Source organism: Bubalus kerabau, chromosome 17 (genome assembly GCF_029407905.1).
Source record: "Bubalus kerabau isolate K-KA32 ecotype Philippines breed swamp buffalo chromosome 17, PCC_UOA_SB_1v2, whole genome shotgun sequence".
Classification (NCBI taxonomy): Eukaryota; Metazoa; Chordata; class Mammalia; order Artiodactyla; family Bovidae; genus Bubalus; species Bubalus kerabau.
The window spans coordinates 51,251,053-51,265,498 of record NC_073640.1 but is presented as its reverse complement, the minus strand read 5'-3'; the positions used below and the strand labels follow the sequence as shown (position 1 = coordinate 51,265,498).

The window sequence follows — 14,446 nt, the reverse complement described above, 5'->3', positions numbered from 1 at the left end:
ATTGTGCAGTAGTTTGAGCATTCTTTGGCATTGCCTTTCTTTGGGATTGTAATGAGAAAGCTCTGGCTTAGTCCTGTCTTTGGGCTCAACACCCACCAAGAGGTGAACTCAGTGTTTCAGGTAACGTCTGTCAGCTACAGACTGCCAGCAACTGAACGACAACAAGGGCATTTGCCATCTCGCTCTGCTACTGCAGCTACTGACCTTCGACACTCTCTGAAGGGAGTTCAGGGTGGAGAGTGAGGCACTCTGTGCTCCGGGGAAACTGGTGGAACAGGTCTTTAGATAGTTAGATATTCTCAGAAACTGATTTCATGATCCTAATCCTTGTTATTGTTGTTTAATCACTCAGTCCTGTCAGACTTTTAGGGATCCCATGGTCTGTAGCCCGCCAGGCTCCTCTGTCCATGGGATTCCCCAGGCAAGAATACTGGAGTGGGTTGCCACTTCTTTCTCCAGGGGATATTCCCAACTCAGGGATCAAACCTGTGTCTCCTGCATTGGCAGGCAGATTCTCTACCACTGAACCACCAGGGAAACCCTTATATCTAGAAAAGCACTAAATCCCTTCATGGTGACTCCTCATGACCAGCAGAAAACCTTCTGTAAAGTAAGCGCTTGATTTCATTGAGCTCCCACTTCACCAAAATCTTATATGTTGACCTCCCCCTACTCCCTCTTTGGAGCAGTCTCTCAGAGCTATCTGAAGTGCTATCTCCCAGGCTGCAGTCCTCATTTTGCCCCAAATAAAACTTAAATTGCAACGCTCATGTTGTGCATCTTTTTAGTCGACAATTCCTCTTATATATCAGCTCTGGGAGAGCAGGGATTTTTGTCTGCTTTCTTTCTTTCTTTTTCTGCAGGGCTCTTCATCCTTAAAACAGCATCTGACACAGGATAGGTACTTGTTAAACTTTTTTTGTTTTTGCACAGTATTGTTAATCATTTATTTATCTAGAGAAATTATTCCTTAGCCCAGATATTCATAGTTCATAGTGCAGGAACACAGGCAAGTGGCAAACTTCCATGGAACGCAACCCAAAGAAATTCTTTCTATTCCAAAATCACATTGCACTCTGAAAGATGCCAGTCTTCCTGATCTCCTCAAAAGCTTTTATGGAGTTATAATTTTTGCAGAAGTCTGCATTATCTTATTTCCTTATTCAACCACATCAAGCTTATAGAAAGTTGCAACTCCCAAGGAGACAGTGAATAATCCAAGGATATGAAATCACAGATATTGGCCAGAAGTCCACACATCTGAGGTTTTTTCAAAGAACTGGAAGCCATGGTAGTTTTTCTCCTTGACAGCTCAACAACAACATCCTTCCAGACAGATGGAGAAATGGACCTTGGTAAATATTTATAGGAGAGATGATTAAATGGATGAAGTGGGTCTTATGATTCCATTTTACAGATGAGGAAATTGGGGCACCATGAGGAACTAAAAAGCCTCTTGATGAAAGTGAAAGTGGAGAGTGAAAAAGTTGGCTTAAAGCTCAACATTCAGAAAACGAAGATCATGGCATCTGGTCCCATCACTTCATGGGAAATAGATGGGGAAACAGTGGAAACAGTGTCAGACTATTTTCTGGGGCTCCAAAATCACTGCAGATGGTGACTGCAGCCATGAAATTAAAAGACGCTTACTCCTTGGAAGAAAAGTTATGACCAACCTAGATAGCATATTCAAAAGCAGAGATATTACTTTGCCAACAAAGGTCCGTCTAGTCAAGGCTATGGTTTTTCCAGTGGTATGGATGTGAGAGTTGGACTGTGAAGAAGGCTGAGTGCTGAAGAATTGACGCTTTTGAACTGTGGTGTTGGAGAAGACTCTTGAGGGTCCCTTGGACTGCAAGGAGATCCAACCAGTCCATTCTGAAGGAGATCAGCCCTGGGATTTCTTTGGAGGGAATGATGCTAAAGCTGAAACTCCAGTACTTTGGCCACCTCATGCGAAGAGTTGACTCATTGGAAAAGACTCTGATGCTGGGAGGGATTGGGGGCAGGAGGAGAAGGGGACGACAGAGGATGAGATGGCTGGATGGCATCACTGACTCGATGGACGTGAGTCTGAGTGAACTCCGGGAGTTGGTGATGGACAGGGAGGCCTGGCGTGCTGCGATTCATGGGGTCGCAGAGTCAGACACAACTGAGCGACTGAACTGAACTGAACTGAACTGAGGGCCAGTCATTCGTAAAGAGAGTCAAACTCAGACAATATGACTCCCGAGCCCAAACTCTTAACCATGGGACAGCTGCCACTCTACTAAACATGGACTGGGCTGTCTCTCTGACTTTTTCTAAGACCCGCTTCCTCCCTAGCAAGGAATGCAGTCTCCCATGACTGAACATTCTCATACTCCCAACATGAGAGTGGTGATTCACTCACCACTGTAGCCCTGGGGCCCAACACGGACACGTGGTCAAAGTGAAAGTGTTAGTTGCTCAGTTGTCTGATTCTTTGCAACTCCATGGACCATAGCCCCCAGCCTCCTCTGTTCATGGAGTTCTCCAGGTAAGAATACTGGAGTGCCATTCCCTTCTCCAGGGGATCTTCTCAACCTAAGGTTCAAACCCACATCTCCTGCATCTCCTCCATTTCAGGTGCATTCTTGATCATCTGAACCACCAGGGAAGCCCAACATGGGCAAATAGTGGGCACTCATTTGCTGAATCAATGAATGAATGGATAAATAAAAGACTTGAAGAGACTTTGTGTCCATCAGGAATTTTTCGTTGCAAGCCACAGACCTCATGGTGGAACTGAACTGAAGACCTCTCTGCTTAGGTCCACTGTGAAAAATCCCAGGGAACAACCCTGATTGGTGAAGCAGGGTCCTGTCCTGTCTCTGAACCAATCACTGTGACCAGGGGGCATTTCTTTTTTTTTTTTAAGTTGAAGTATAGTTGATTTACAATGTTGTGTTAATTTCTGTTGTACAGCAAAGTGATGTATATATATGTATATATAAAACTTTAAAATTTGTTTTCATTATGGTTTACCACAGGATATTGAATATGGTTCCCTGTGCTATACAGTAGGACTTTGTTGTTTATCCACTCTCTATATAATAGTTTGCATCTGCTGATCCCAAACTCCCACTCCACCCATCCCTCCCCTCCTCATTGGTAACCACAAGTCTACTCTCCATGTCTGAGAGTCTAAAAAAACAGGATCTTTCTTAGGGTTAGCTATCTGGTCAGGTCAGAGACCCCCAAAGATTGACTGCTAAGCATACACCCTCATAGGGCACTTTCCCATGGGAATAAATATAGCAATTGGCTGTAAGTTCAGTTTACATGCTGAATGTGTAAGTGCCCAAGCATGGGCCACAATTTAAGAAAGCAGCTGGAATGAGAAAACAGATTGACTTGGGTGGCTGTGATATACACAGTCTGCTGGCAGCCTGCATCAACTGTCATGTAATGAAATCATCATAAAGGACTGGGGTGCCCAATGAAGAATTCACCGGAGACACTAAAGAGCCAATGATGCTTGTACAGCTGCACTCCTGGTCCTGTGTGTGGACCTCAAAGTGTACCACTGGCGTGAGGCGGACTGTATCAATCATGGCCCCAAGAGGAAACGTAAGGCCAATCAGATAAAGATAACCTGAGTAAGATAACTTCTCATAGAGAAGCTGTTTACAGAATGTGGGGGAATCACTCTAGATCTTGTGTCGGTGGAGGGGGCCCGAAGCGGGTTCTTGTCTAACCCTGAAAATGAATTGTCTGAGGAGGCACATCTGCTGACAAAGCAGAGGACTTTATTGGGAAGAGGCACCCGGGTGGAGTACAGGAGGGTGAGGGAACCCAGGAGGACTGCTCTGCCACTTGAGTAGCAGTATCAGGTTTCATGGTGATGGGGTTAGTTTCCAGGTTGTCTCTGGCCAATCATTTTGACTCAGGGTCCTTCCTGATGGTGCAAGCATTGCTCAGCCAAGATGGACAGCAGCGAGGAGGATTCTGGGAGGTGGTAGGGCATGTGGTGTCTCCTTTTGACCTTTCCCGAATTCTTCCAGTTGGTGGTGGCTTGTTAGTTCCGTGTTCTTTACTAGGACCTCCTGCCATAAAACTCATGCAAATGGTTAGTATGGTGCTTGGCCAGAGTGGGCAGTTTCAGTCAGTGTTCCCCCTAACAATACCCACCCCCCCTCACCCCTGCCCCATGCATGAGGGTTTTTGGGTCTCTACATTTCCTCTACCACCTGACATGATCCAGCTTTCTGATTTTTGTCTGTCTAGTAGGTGCTATAAAGAAGGCTGAGCATTAAGAATTGATGCTTTCAAATTGTGGTGCTGGAGAAGACTCTTGAGAGTCCCTTGGAGAGCAAGGAGATCAAACCAGTCGATCCTAAAGGAAATCAATCCTGAATATTTACTGGCAGTACTGATGCTGAAGCTCCAATACTTAGGCACCTGAGGCGAAGAGCCAACTCATTGGAAAACACCTTGATGCTGGGAAAGATTGAGGGCAGGAGGAGAAGGGGATGACAGAGAATGAGATGTTTGGATGGCATCACCGATTCAATAGACATGAATTTGAGCAAACTCCGGGAGATGGTGGAGGATAGGGGAGCCTAGCGTGCTGCAGTCCATGGGGTTGCAAAGAGTCAGATACAACTTAGTGACTGAACAACAACTAGGTACTAAGTGATCTCTCATTTCCCCCCCCCCCATTTTTATTATGAAAAATTTCAAATGTATAGAAAAATTGGAAGGAATTTGAACACTCATATCCCAGTTGTTTTTAACTTCCATTTTTCTGAGTACTAACAATTTTGAAAACATTTTCTTATGCTTGACAGGTTTTTGGGTCTTCTGACATTTAAGTGCTCACATCCTTTGCTTGCTCAGATATTTTTTGGTGGGGGAAGTGGCTGTCTTGTTCATGTTTAAGGGCTCTTTGAATATTCTTATCATTAATCCTTTGTCAGTTTCAGATATGTTACTTTTCACTTACCTGTCTATTAATTTTGTTCATAATTCCTTCACTAAACAGAATTCTTAATTTTATTTACTTGTTTTGGGAATTTCCAAGCATAGAAGGTAGAGAGAATAGCATGACCCCCTATTTAGCTGTTACTCAGCTCCAAGAATTATCAATGCACAGTGATTCATATTTTAATTATCCTCCTTACCCTTTTTGTTTTTTAAGCTGAAACACTTTATTTTCCACAATTTCAAAAATACAGGAAAGTTGAAGTAATTGTTCAGGGAATACCCACACACCCATCAGCTGGACTCTACCATTAGCATTTTTTTAAAGAAAATATTTATCTTTATTTATTTGACTGCAGGAGGTCTTAGTTGCAGCAGGCGAACTCTTAGAGCATGTGGGATCTAATTCCCTGGCCAGGGATGGAATCCAGGCCCCCTCATTAGGAACGCAGAGTCTTAGCCACTGCACCACAAGGGAAGTCTTGATCAAAAGCATTTTAATCTACTGGCACTATCGCTCAGTTTTCCCCTCTATCCATCCTACAATCCACCCATCACATTTTTGAAAACATTTCAAAACTCCACTTTCTTCCTCTAAACTTTTCAGCAGGCATATTAGTAAGAGTTGAATTGTATCCCCTCAAAAAAGATTCATTGAAGTTCTGACTCCCAGCACTTGAGAGTGTGACCTTATTTCCAAATAATAAGATGCAGACAGGGAATTGCCTGGTGGTCCAGTGGCTAGGGCTCTGAGCTCTTACTGCCAAGGGCCCAGGTTTGATCCCTGGTCAAGGAACTAAGATCCCCCAAGCCTTGTGGCATGGCAAAAAAAGATGCATATGTCAGGCGAGTGTATGCTTCTCGGTTCTTGTCTCGTCACAACAATGATTTGGAGCGACGGACATTAAAGCCTTCGGCGCATCACAGCTCTTGGGTCTTGAACAAGCCGTGTCGTAGCTCTTAGACAAATCAGTGTTACAGCTCTATTTTCTTTAGAAGATAGCAGGAGAATCCATCCTTGAGGAAGAGAAGAGAGTGGAGAGCACGCAGGGTGGGGTGGGGGGCGGGGGAGAGAGAGAGAGAGAAAGAGCATATGCACGCCTGGGAGAGAGAGAGAGAGAGAGCGCGGGCTTGGCTCCTCCTTTTATATGTTTTCTTCCCCCTGGGCCTAGCCTATGCAAATTGGGCTCAGCCAGGACTGCTGTTCTACCTGAAGTTCTCACTCTGGTCCTCAGACCTTCCTTTGACCTTCCTTTTTTCTATTTTCTCGGGCTTTTCCCTTCCTTGTCTTTTAGCCACCGCCATTTTGGACTCCTTTTCCTTATTCTAACTACCTAACACATATATAATTAGTTAAGGGGAAGTCATGCTAGAAGCTCCTAACCCAGTATGACTTGTGCCCTTGTAAGGAGTCAGCCACATGCAGACACAGAGACACAGAAAGAGGCCATGTGAAGACACAGGCAAATATTAGAATGGTGCAGTCACAAACCAAGAAACTCCTGGGATGGCCAGAAGCTTGGAATAGACAAGAAAAGAGCCTCTCCTAGAAGCTTTGAGAGAGCATGGTCAGGCAGTCACCTTGATTTCAGACTTCTGGCCTCCAGAACCACGAGAGAATAAATTTCCATTGTTTTTAAGACCCCCAGTTTGTGGTACTTTGTTATGGCCGCCCTAGGAAGCTAATACACATACAATTACCTAGCTTCAAGATTTATTTACTTAAAAAAACTCTATTTTTTTAGTTTTTATTGTTCTGGGTCTTCGTTTGCTATGCTTGGGCGTGTCTCTAGTTGCAGGGAGTGGGGGCTACTCTTTAGATGCAACATGCAGCTTCTCATTGCGGTGGCTTCTCTTGTTGTGGAGCACAGGTTCTAGGGCACATTAGTTGTGGCTCCCGGGCTCTAGAGAATAGCCTCAATAGTTATGGCACACGCACAGGCTTAGTTGCTCTACGACATATGGGATCTTTCTGGATTGGGGACCGAACCTGTGTCTCCTGCATTGGCAGATGGATTCTTTACCAATGATCTACCAGGGATACCCTATTTACTTTTTTTAAGGTAAAATTTGTACACAAAGAAATGCAAAATCTAAAGTGTGCTACTTGATGGGTTTTGACAAATGCTTGTACCTGTGTAATCCCAATCTTTGATAAGAAATAGAACACACACCTTGGAAAATACTCTGATGCTGGGAAAGATTGAAGGCAGGAGGAGAAGGGGATGACAGAGGATGAGATGGCTGGATGGCATCACCGACTCAATGGACATGAGTTTGAGCAAGCTCCAGGAGTTGGTGATGGACAGGGAGGCCTGGCGTGCTGCAGTCCATGGGGTCGCAAAGAGTCGGACATGACTGAGCGACTGAACTGAACTGAGAACATACACACATGCAAAGAAACAGGACATCACCATCATTCAAGAAAATGACCTCACTCTCCTTTAGCTATAATACTTTAAAACAAACCCTCATTTTAAGCTTACACACACAATAAGCCAACCCTAGCTGTAACTTTCTATCTCAAATATTTCACCATCTATCTCAAATCAGTAATAACGTGACAAAAATCATAACCACAATGCCTGTATCATATAAAAAATGAACAATATTTCCTCAATATCTTATAATACACACCCTATGTTCAAATATCCCAATTATCTTGGAAGTGTCTTTTTAAGTTGGTTTGTTCAAATCAGGATCTATGCAAGATCCACACACTGTGGGTTTTTTTTTTAAATAAATTTTTTGGAGTATGGTTGCTTTACAGTGTGAGGTTAGTTTCTGCTGTACAGCAGTGAATCAGTTGTACATATAAATATATCCTCTCTTTCCTGTATTTCCTTCCCACTTAGGTCACAGAAGAGCCCTGAGTAGAGTTTCCTGTGCTATACAGTAGATTCTGTTAGCTATCTGTTTTATGCGTAGTAGTATATGTTGTAGTGGTGGTTGAGTCGCTAAGTTGTGTCTGACTCTTGAGACCTCACAGACTGTAGCTCGCCAGGCTCCTCTGTCCATAGGATTCTCCAGACAAGAATACTAGAGTGGGTTGCCAAGGCGGTCAACCCCAATCTCTCAATTCATTCCACCCTCCCCACTCTTGGTATCCATATGTTTGTTCTTATACACGTTATATTTAAAAAAATTATTCTATGGACTTCTCTGGTGGTCCAGTGGTTAAGAATATGCCTTCTAATGCAGAGGATGCCGGTTCAACCCCTGGTCTAGGAACTAAGATCCCACATGCCATGGGGCAACAAAGCCCATGAGCTGCAACTAAGACCCAAGGATGCCATGTATATAAATATAAGAAAAATAAATAAAATAAAATTATTGTATTAAGTAATTTATTTTTGCATTGAGTCTTCATTGCTGCAGGCGGGCTTTCTCTAGTCGCAGTGAGTGGAGGCTCCGCTCTAGTCGTGGTGCTCAGGCTTCTCACTGCAGTGGTTTCTCCTGTGGAGCACAGGCTCTAGAGCGCTCCAGCTTCAGTAGTTACGGCGCATGGGCTTAGCTGCCCTGTGGCATGTGGAATCTTCCCTGACCAGGGATCGAACCTGTGTCCCCTGCATTGGCAGGCAGATTCTTAACCACTGGACCACTAGCAAACTCCCAGGTTGTGTTTTTAATCCACAGGGATTCTTAAGCTGGGGTCCTGGGACCTCCAAGGGGTCCAGAGTTCTATCATTGTTGGTGGGAAAATTTTGAAATGTCTGTTTTCACAAACCTCTAACTAAAATTTGATACTTTTGTCGATTATGAACATTGGCAACAAATCAGCACTATTGGCAAAACCTGTGACTTCATCACCCACATAAATCACAGCTGTTTTACAGCACATAACAGTTGTTGTAGATATCTTGAAACACTGGTTTTACTCATCAGTGCTTAGAAATTATGGTAGTTACTGGATCTGCGTGCTAAGTCGCTTCAGTTGTGTTCAGCTCTTTGCGACCCCATGGACTGTAGACTGCCAGGCTGCTCTGTCCATGGGATTCTCCAGGCAAGAAAACTGGAGAGGGTTGATATGCTCTTCCCTAGGGGATCTTCCCAACCCAGGGACCAAACCCGTGTCTCTTAGTCTGTCTCCTACATTGGCAGGTAGGTTCTCTACCACTAGTGCCACCTGGGAAGCCCCACTGGATCTGCAGCCAGATCTTATTCTTTGAAAGAAGAAAGTGAAAGTCGCTCAGCTGTGTCCAACTCTTTGCAACCCCGTGGACTATACAGTCCAGGGAATTCTCCAGGCCATAATACTGGAATGGGTAGCCTTTTCCTTCTCCAGGGGATCTTCCCAACTCAGGGATTGAAGCCAGGTCTCCCATATTACAGGCAGATTCTTTACCAGCTGAGCCACCAGGGAAGCCCTCTCTTTATGCATGCAAATTTCTCTTTAACCCAATCTCCAGACTTAGCCAGCAGCCCCTCTTAGTTGCTTGACATCCAACTCAGACTCAAGGCTTCTGCTTCCAAAGCTGAGCTCCTGGGCTCTCCCAAACCTGCTCCTCTCGCTCCAGCCCCATCCCGGGGATGGCACCTCCACCCTTCCAGCTGCTCAGGCCACTCACCTTGGAGTCCTCCCTGCCATTCCAAAGACTCTTTCCCTCTTTCTCCATAAATCATTGCTGCTGCTGTTGTTTAGTCGATAAGTCATGTCCAACTCTTTACGACACCATGGACTGCAGCCCACTGGGCTCCTCTGTCCATGGGATTCCCAGGCAAGAATACTGGAGTGGGTTGCCATTTCCTTTCTCCAGGGGAATCTTCCCGACCCAGGGATCGAATTTGCGTCTCCTGCTGGGCAGGCAGATTCTTTATCACTGAGCCACTTGGGAATCGCCCTCCATTCATTATCCATCTACAAATTCTGCCCACTCTGCTGTAGTTGGCCCAATAACGGTACCCCAGAGCTACTGGTTCTAGTCCCTTATAAGGAAAAAGAGTGTGTGATGAAGTTAGGGATCCTGAGGTGGGGAGATTATCCTGGACTGTCCAGGTGGGCCCTGAATAGCATCACTTGTAAGTGTCCTTATAGGCAGAAACACAGAGAGAGAGAAGCACACACAGAGGAGGAGGCGATGTGAAGATGGAGGCTTTAAGACTGGAGCGGTAAGGCCACAAACCGAGTAGCGTCAGCAGACACCGGAAGCTGGAAGAGGTACAGAAGGATGTTCCCTGGGGGTCTCCAAGGGAGTGTGGCCCTGCCCTCCCCTTGTTTTCAGCTCAGTGATACCAATTTCTGACTTCTGGCCTCCAGAACCCTGAGAGCATAAATCTGTTGCTGGGACTTACCTTGTGGTGCTAGTGGATAAGAATCCTCCTGGCAATGCAGGGGACACAGGTTCGATCCCTGGTCTGGGAAGATGAAGCCCACGTGCCCTAGAGCTCATGCTTCGCAACAAGAGAAGCCACTGTGACAAGAAGCCCACGCATGGCAAGGAAGGGTAGCCCCCACTCATCACAACTAGAGAAAAGCCCATTCAGCAACGAAGACCCAGCACAGCCAAAAATAAATACATAAATAAAATTATTTTAAAAAATAGATTCCTATTGTTTTAAGCTGCCAAGTTCGTGGTCATTTGTTCCGGCAGCTGCATTCTGCTGCCTCTCATCACCTTGTCACCCCACACTGGCCTCATCCTCCCACCCAAGCCATCGAAGCCCCCTCCCAGGTCTCCCACCTCCTACCTTGTCCCCAAAGTCTGTCCCACACTTGCAGCCATGGGGATCTATCTAAAACAGGAGATCATGCTGAAAACCCTCCACTGGCTTCCCCCTAGCCTCAGAATCAAGCCCAAACCCTTTACCCTAGGTTTTGTGGTCCTATCTGATATGGCCTCACCTTATCCCCTCTCTCAGGATTGTTGTGAGGGTCACATGAGTGTGCCCACTAGCACGGTAACCGGTAGAGGTGAGAGTGCTCCTCAAGGGGCTTCCCTGGTGGTCCCTGCTAAAGAATCCACCTTGCAATGTAGGGGACATGAGTTCAATCCCTGGTCTGGGAACTAAGATCCCACACGCCCCAACTACTGAGCCCGTGTGCCACAATGGAACAAAGATCCAACACCACCAAATAAATAAATAAAAAAATTTAAAAGTGCCCATTAGGGCCGCACAGGGGGTGCTTTGGGTCAGCACACCTGAGTCCAAGTCCAGATTTCATGATTTCTTTGTGATCTCTATCCAGAGACCACATTTCTCTAGGCCATTGAGAAATGTGATTTATGCATGTAAAACCCTCAGCCTGGGCATGGCACTCAGGAAGTATGCAGGCACAGGAACTGGTATTGTGAGGATCACAAACAATGTTTATTGTGTGCTAAAATGTGCCAACCACTAAGGGCTTTCTCTCTTCTTCCTGCTCAGTTGCTTTTGTGTATACATTTGAGTCTTTGAGAGTCCGCCGACGGTAGCCCGCCAGGCTCCTCTGTCCATGGGGATTCTCCAGGCAAGAACACTGGAGTGGACTGCCATGCCCTCCTTCAGAGGATCTTCTCAATCCAGAGATCGAACCCAGATCTCAGGACGCCCATGAATTCTACAGTGGGTAGCCTATCCCTTCTCCAGAGAGTCTTTCCAACCCAGGAATTGAACCGGGGTCTTCCATTGCAGGCTGATTCCTTACCAGCTGAGTTATCAGAGAAGGGAAGCCCACTCAGTTGCTTAGTCATATCCAACTTTTTGCAACCCTATGGACTGTAGCCCACCAGGCTCCTCTGTCCATGAGATTTTCCAGGCAAGAATACTGGAGTGGGTTGTCATTTCCTCCTCCAGGGGATCTTCCTGACCCAGGGATCAAACCAGAGTCTCCTGCGTTGTAGGTAGTGTTTTTACTGCTGAGCCATGGCGGAAGGCCCAATGGAATATTACTTAGTCATGAAAAGGAATGAAATTGGTTCATTTGTAGAGACATGGATGGACTTAGAGTCTGTCATACAGAGTGAAGTAAGTCAGAAAAAGAAAAAGAATACTGTACATTAACTCATATATGTGGAAACTAGAAAAATGGTATAGATGATGTTATTTGCAAAACAGAAATACAGACATAGATATAGAGAATGGAAATATGGACACCAAGGGGGGAAAGGAGGGTGAGATGAATTCAGAAATTGGGATTGACCTATATTCGCTACTACATACGAAGTAGATAGCTAATGGGAACCTGTATAGCACAGGGAACTCTACTCAGTGCTCTGTGGTGACGTACATGGGAAGGAAACCCAAACGAAGAGGGGTCAAAAGTATCAATATAGCTGATTCATTTTGTTGTACTGTAGAAACTGACATATTGTAAAGCAACTGTATTCCAATAAAAATTAATTTAAAAAGTCCCAGATCTTCCTGCTATGATGAGTGGGGTCTTTTGATAAGGGTGTTGTCCTCTGAGCCCAGATTGTCTTGTCTGACTCTGAGGTGACGAGTCCTGCTTCCGAACTGTGGTCTGTATGACAGCAACATTAGACCGTGAAAGGCTTGGGACAGGTCTTGATGCGCAGGAGGAGCTAACTAACGGGGCCTTATGTATGGTTTCTCGCTTGTTCATTGGGTGCCCTGGATCTCCACTGTTGCCGTGGGCTTTCTCTGGTTGCACTGTGAGGGCCTCTCGTTGTGGTGGTTTCTTCTGTTGCAGAGCACGGGCTCATGGGCTTCGGTAAGTTGTGTTTCACTAGCTGAGCTTCTCCGTGGCATGTGGACTCTTCCTGGACCAGGGATGGAACCCGTGTCCCCAGCATTGGTGGACGGATTCTTATCCATTTCCCCACCAGGGAAGCCCTGTATTGTGGTTATTAATTGTTATTGTTTTTGTCCTGGTATTGTGTGACACCCTCCCCCCGACCAGCCACACCTCCTGTATACCTCAGTATCCCCATCTGGGCAGGAGACTTCCAAGGGTCATGTCTGAACATCCCAAGGGCAGCTTAGGGGAGGGCTGTACCCTCTGAAGAATAGTGGAAAATAGAAGGATCAGGGAGGTTAAGCAAGTTGCTCCCTCAGAGGCCCAAACTGGGCTCCCAGGGGTCTGGGACAGAGGGACTCCTATTGATTCCCAGGTGGCGCTTGTGGTAAAGAACCTGCATGCCAATGCAGGAGACAAGAGATGTGGATTCGATCCCTGAGTCAGGAAGACCCCCTGGAGGAGGGCATGGCATCCCACTGCAGTATTCTTGCCTGGAGAATCCCATGAACAGAGGAGCCTAGCCGGCTATGGTCCATAGGGTTGCAAAGAGTCAGCAACGACTGAAGTGACTTATCACGCACACACACATTGATTCCACAGGAATTTTTGCAGGGAGGGGCTCTGACTTTGATGACCAAGTCCTGGGCAGGGTCTGAGGCTCAGAGTAGGGGGACCAATGTGTCCACTGGTTGGTCCCACTGCCCCCCACAATGTCCCTCCTGGGTCTGAGGATTCCTGAACAGCCTGCCCAGACAAAAACTGGAGCCACAGTGCCCTCTGGTGGTCAAATCTTTGGGTTCCAGGTTGGGAGAAGTGATTAAAGAAGTGATTAAATTGCTTGTTATCAGGATTCGAGTGACAGGAAGATCAGGCATCACGGACACAAGAGGTCAGGACAGGAACTTGCCTTGTGTCTGGAGAGATCAGAGGGTCAAGACTTAAAAGATTTCCCTGAAACCTCCTCCAAGAAGCCCTCCCTGACCCCCAGACTCGGTCAGGAACCTCCTCTGGGCTCCCCTAGCCTGTGTATCTCCTGACCCCTCTGCCTGGGCTTCCCCCACCCTTGGCTGTCATTCTATAGTGAGGGGTCTGTTACTGGACAGGACTGCAAACTTAAGGCAGAGCCTAGGGCAGACCCATCAAACATTTCATTGCTGGGCCTTCCCTGGTGGTCCAGTGGTTGAGAATCTGCCTGCCAATGCAGGGGACACGGGTTTGATCCCCAGTCGGGGAAGATCCCACAAGCCATGGAGCAACGAAGCCCGTTTGCCACAACTAGCAAGCCTGTGCTCTAGAGCCCATGTTCTGAAACCAGAGAGTAGCCCTCACTTGCCACAACTAAAGACAAGCCTGTGCACAGCAACGAAGATTCAGCGCAGCCGATACATAAATAAATAGTGCAAACACATCATTGCATGCCCACACAGGGCATGATTCTGTAGAAACGAACTTCTCCTTTCTTTTTGCCTTGAAGCTTTAGCTCCAGACCCTCTGCTGGGAAGGTTGTCTTAATTCAACAATGCCCCCCACTGCTACCCTGGCCACCACCCTAGTCCCCTTCAGATTGTCGAAGTGTCTATGTGTGTGGGAGGGCACAGCCTGGAGCCCACGTGACTCTCTCTGTCCTTGCTGGTTGTGCTCCACAGAGCCAGACAGTGGGGAGAGACATGGAGCATAATGACTAATTGATTCATTTATTTATTCAACAAATAATTGTTGAGCACCTGCTATTTTTCAGGCCCTGTTTTAGGCACTGGGGAGAGAGCAGCAGATTAAATAACAACCTCTGCCTCATAGAGCTGGTATTCAAAGGGGTGGAGATGG

General features: G+C 46.3%; 1 pseudogene; it reads right to left on the bottom strand.

Annotated features, from left to right (window-relative positions):
- Positions 1 to 1,064: 1,064 nt before the first annotated feature.
- LOC129630646 (cytochrome c oxidase subunit 6C-like) lies at positions 1,065 to 1,290 on the bottom strand (annotated as a pseudogene).
- Between the last annotated feature and the right edge of the window lie 13,156 nt (positions 1,291 to 14,446).